This window comes from Pecten maximus, chromosome 5 (assembly GCF_902652985.1).
Source record: "Pecten maximus chromosome 5, xPecMax1.1, whole genome shotgun sequence".
Lineage (NCBI taxonomy): Eukaryota > Metazoa > Mollusca > Bivalvia > Pectinida > Pectinidae > Pecten > Pecten maximus.
In genome coordinates this window covers 27,608,817-27,614,816 of record NC_047019.1, presented here as the reverse complement: position 1 = coordinate 27,614,816, position 6,000 = coordinate 27,608,817, and positions in this window count along the sequence as shown.

Below are 6,000 nucleotides of genomic sequence, written 5' to 3'. Positions count from 1 at the left end.
TCAATTTTAAATGATTGAGAAGTTCATTTTAGTCTTAAATTCATGTGAAATTCATGTGAGATGTTCTTAATTGGAAGGTTTTGAGCCCGTCTGTCTCTGTGTTAGTTTAAACTGTGTTTTATTTGTCAATTTCCATTTAACAATAAAATGACAATAGAGTCTAATGTGAAAATGTCAATTGGAAATCGATCAAATAATTAAATAGATTGTACTTGATAAAAATGGGAGAAAACGTGAATGTGGGATTTGCTGCTTCCATCTGGTTGTAGATATATATATATTTAATGTGGTATTAATCTAACATAATAAGTTGTCTCTATACTCTTGTGAAAGTTGTACTCGTGTGAACATGGACATTAAATACCTTGGTACTGATAACTTTTGTTAGGTTGTATGGTTGTTTTGTGTCCTCCCTAGTTATTTGATTTTATTAATTATTTATTATTTAATTTTGTTAATTAATTATTATTTATTGATACCTATATATACTTATTTAGCTCTCTGTTATGCTTATACAATATATATATATTTAAACTTTGCTCCCCAAGAAGCTTTCTGTTAAAATGAAAGTTTGACGATCTAAGTCCATGATTTTAGGAAGTATTCTGTACTAAATAAGAAAAACGCGCCAATTCAATTCATGTTTATCAGTATGTATGTAATTAACTGTTGTCTAACCATGACACCGATCTCATCCCTGATTAAACTTTAAAGAACCACAAATCACCTGTATGATGTGTTGCCCCTGGGTAAGTAAGTCCGGCCAATTACAGGGTTTATTAGTGATTTAACGCCGCCTCGGGTCATGCTCTCGCGAAAGTGTGATTTCCGTAAAAATCATCTGTCACCATCGCGAACGAGATATCGCACCTTCTGTGATAGGATCACTGTACCAAAGGAGTCGTATCCAGTGATTTCCGGGGAATTTTTTAATTATTTGGGCGACCAAAATATCCGTTTCGGATTGTTATTTATAGATATGAATTAATTTTACTATTTCTCTCTCTTGGATAAGCTTATCCTGGGTATCAAATTGACTGCAACTTCTTTCGTCAATAGAATACAAGTTATTTATTGAATACATTCCGTCGGATACTTCTAAATTACAAATATGTTTTCATCATATATAAGTCGTGAGCTGAGATTTTTTTTTTTTAATTTATTTATTTAAAAAAAAAAAAAATTTAATTTAATTTTTTTTTCACTTCACATGTAATAAGTTTTCCCTTTGTGCGTACTTTTAAACATCTTCGGATAAAAGACATTTTAAAATGTATTTTGAAAATTAATTAAGTGTTTTTAAATGCACACAATACACACGTTCCAGATTTTCCCCGAATATCTTATCAGAAATCTTACTTTAAAATCAGTTTCACGCCTTTTAATAATCCCCGCTGATTCTCGCATTCTATCGAGTTGATTATCACTTCGGTCTCACCACGGCCGGTTCTTATCAGACAAGAAATCAGTAAAATTATGATAATTTCTATAAATTATTTTTTTAACAAGAAATTGTATCCCACCCGAGGATATGTTCTCCACGATCACTTCAACTCTCCTTACTGATTTCTACTTCTCTGTGCTTTTAATGAATCTTAAACAATGAACAAATGAACAAATCTGTATTATCAAACCGCCAAAACACGACCAACAGAAACAAAGCCCAGAGACCGACTGACAAAGTAATTATATGCTGAAGAACGCTGTCAAAATGTTATCTTATTTCTCGTGAAAAACTGTCAATTTTCTGATTTTAGTGTCTTGATAACCAGTTAGCACTATTGTCGACTGGTTTTCAACATTAATATTTTCTTCTTTTTTACCATATGGTACTCCGAAATTTGTTTTAGAGTAATCATGCCGTACAACTGGTCATATCTTCTCAAAATAAAAAAAAATGTATGTCCAGAAGATGATGACAAAGATACGTAAACTACTTACATGTATATATTTTCCAGAATGAAGGCTATCTCGGATTTACCGGTACATTTCGGTAAGGTAAAGAAAAAGATTAGCGCGCTTCATTTAACAGGTAATAGAAAAAGTCGGCGCTATTGTTTTATACTGCACAACAGTAATGGGGTATAACAACAACTTCAGTAAGTAAAAGATAAAGACAAGAAAGAAATATCAAAGTTTAATATAATATTTTGCCACTTTTTTTCCGACGATGGAGACGGAACCCTTAAATTATTAATTTTCATGACATATACATGTACTCTTCAATAGGGAAAAAAATGGACACCGTGGACACTTGCCCATGATCTGTTTCCTCAGTGATTGAAACAATACTGGAAAAGTTGTTTTAGATAGTAATGGGTATGTGATTCTAAAAGTCAAACCTAAAGCTGATTTAATACTTAGTAAATGTGCGATGTGTGAAACAATATATACGGTTTGTGATATCTGCCTTGTGACAAATAAGCTCTCGTTTGCGGTGCTCAAAACAAAAATTAATGAAACAACATTGAATTTAATTAATTAAAAAATCTCTTGAAAAATGTTTATCAACTAAGTAAAGCCCTCTTCGTCAATGTATGATAGTTAAATTGAGAAATGATTGCAGACTGTCCTATATAATGAGGAAGAAGACAGACAAAGAACCTTGCCCGGTAAAGCAGTCATGATATAAAATATATCAACCGAGAGAGGTAGACGAAAGTGTGTGGAATCATTTGTTAAAATTTCGACATTAAATCATTCATCCACGCGGTAAAAAAAGCATGATTTATTTTCACTAGATGTCTATTTCTTGACAATATGTTTTCGATATAACAAAAGTCTAAAAATAACGGATACAAATAATTAAACTGGTCTTATTTGAAGATTTTTCAGACAAGTAGGATGTTGCATTTTTTTTATCGGAGCTAAGATCTCACTCCGGTAGATTATGTTGTGATATGATAGATTATATGATATGTCGATACTTGATATACAAGTTAACGCTAAATACCGAAACGCCGACGGGCGAACACGATTCCGGCCGGAAACAATTTTACAAAAGTTTCGATACTTTTATTTAAATCCACTTGAAAAATAGTGTAGTTTTGAGCTTTATTCACCATATTTGTCTTCATTTTTCACAATGAATATCGGAGACGTTTTAATGGATATTACATTTTTGTGTTTCAATATACTAGTATATACATTTATCTGTTTCAATATACTGTTATATACATTTATCTGTCCGTGTGATTTATGCTCATTCCCTATATATGTGTACACTTTGAATATATTGAAATATGATAAATTTTGATTTCAATCAACCTCGTGCCAGTTTCATCCATATCCCTAAGTTTAAGCAAAGACGTGATATACATGTATACGTCTCTAGTTTAAGGAAATCCCTGAACTTTTCCATAGGAAACTGATAAGAGAATTACTTAACTGAGATGTTTTCCTTATATTCTGTTATAGTTTCCGATTGACATCTTTAAGGTAAGGAATTTCCTTGAGGAAAGGAACGCCAGACCCCCAGATAATTCCATACATCCTTAAATAATTAAGACATTTTAGTTAATCGTAAAACAATTAATGTAAACTTTATTTCATTTCTTTTGATAGAGTATATCACAATATTTTTGTATCAACAAACAGAAACAGGATATGGAAACAAGCTTGAAAGCTTGTACTTGTCCGCTTCCTTCAATTGGAATTGACATTATTGAGATGGACAGCAATAAACGAAATCTGAGAGGGAAAATAATGTGATCATATATAAACCTTGATATTATCTACTAGAAGGAGAGGGCGTGCAGGGAAGAAGGGATAGGTGAAAATGCAGTGGGCTTATAATATTCAACTATTTGATTTTTCTGTCCCTTTTCTAAAAGCTAAATGAATGAATTTACCATTTTAATTTTATTCTTTTACATTGTTTAGACTTAATAATTTTACTAATTTGAAAACACTTGGCTTTCTATAGTAATAATTCTAAATATATATTTGACGAAGATCAGAGTAAAATGGACATTGTAATAAAAATGATACTTAAAAAGTACTCGTTTTCAATTTCTTCTAAATTACAGCAAGCGTACAATCTGTTAGCCCTTGTAACATTATGTTTTCTGCAGTACTCTATATTTAGATTACGCGACCAGTTAGATCCGTGTGACACCCCACCTCTCCACTTCTCGTCACCATGTTCCCCAACTTGGAATGATACATATATGATTGATGGAACCTATGGTCGGATACGTCCGGAGATTGGGGTACGGTACACAACCGCATGTTACCCATACCCTCGACAGATTTAATTCGTACACCTCACCGTTTATGATGTGAACGACACGCCTACAAAATTGATACCGTCGAGGGCGACAGATTTTCATGCCTTCCGCTTTGACCATCGTGACGCGATTGCTCTTGACCACACCGGTCAGTTACAGCTGGTCATTTTCATGTCACGCCATCAAAGTTGAATAAAGCAGTTCCACACCTGCTCATTCAACTTTGATTGATAAAATTACATGGTTCGGACTCAACTTTTCATAAGTAACGGCAGCACCGAACTTGTTACTATTGTTCAACGGCATCACTTTCCGCCACATCCCGGAATTCCCCGAGGCCACCCGATCTCAACCGAACGTAAACGCCCCTTAGCAGATTCCTTGAACTGGAGAAGTCAGCTTATCAGTTTTGGAATTAATTAAACGAATGATAATAGAACCTGATTTCTGTCCGATATGGCGTTTATGCTTGTCTAGGATATCATGTTCACCTAAAAGTTTTGTCGCCCAAGGGAGCTTGTACTTGACTGACAAGACCATGTTCACACCTTTTTATAAACGGAAATTTTATCTAGAATGTGATTCTACAGACAACTCATAATGAGACTGACGGTGGTTTCAATAGACCTTGATATATAGCCAAATATTTATATCCAAATGTGTTGGTTAATTCATCAGAAGAAACGATACAAATTGAAAAGTAGATACTACACTTGAAATTTCTGAATAGCTTGTGGTTTTTTTTTTTATCTGAACTACTGTATAAATAAAACTGACATTTTGTATATGATTATTTTCAGATAATACTATTCCATAACATATTCAAGCTTTAAAACTGTGTCAAGAATACTTTTAAATGCTGTAAACTGTTTACGCTGACAGAGGTTTTAGTGAAGGAAAATGTAAAAGTTGTACAATCTGCTCCCAATACTATTGAAAAGACCATAAAAACGGAGTATGACAGTAGCCGGATACCATCCCACAATACTTAACTAAAATATATAGGTACCTTTACATTACTTTAGTAGGGATATCATCTTGTAAAGTTATCTGTCTACAGTTTAAAGATATATTTTTTGCGATGTAGATAAAGTAATAAAATCACAAAATATGTAAACACTTTTACAGTGACAGAGATATAGACAAAGACATCCTCGTGTTAATTCGATTATTATTATTTTTCAAAAGATATCATTGTTTTAATAAAACATGAAGTTGAATATAAGCATTTGATTTTTGAAAATAAAATGTCTTTAACATACGTTTACTTTTATATTTGATATAGTATTATAATTAATATAATTTCAAAGTTAGCACAATTAAAAGTTAATATAATTTTGTAGTGAATATAGTTTTAAAATTAATGGGGACACTTATATCTATATTCTTGATATTACTTTAAAATGTCTTTAACAATTTTCTGATAGAAAAAGGAATCCGAAACAAGTGTCAAGACACTTATATAAATCTAACATTAAGATTTTGTTTAAGGAGATTTCGCTTAAAACCATGCATTACAATCGAAAGCAGGGTTAAATGCGTTAAAGTTAAAGATAAAATCTGTTTATACAAAAACAAAACTATTTACTACTAGGTGTTATCGGCCAGACATTATTCTCAGACCTATCTCGAACATCCGGAAAAACAAAAACAAATAAATTGTAATTTGTCTGCATTTGTTTACAAACTAGCAGATTGACACTGATTATAGCTAATAACTTCCCCGACCCCCGGGACTGACATGCTACGACCCACGGACACCTGTCACGAG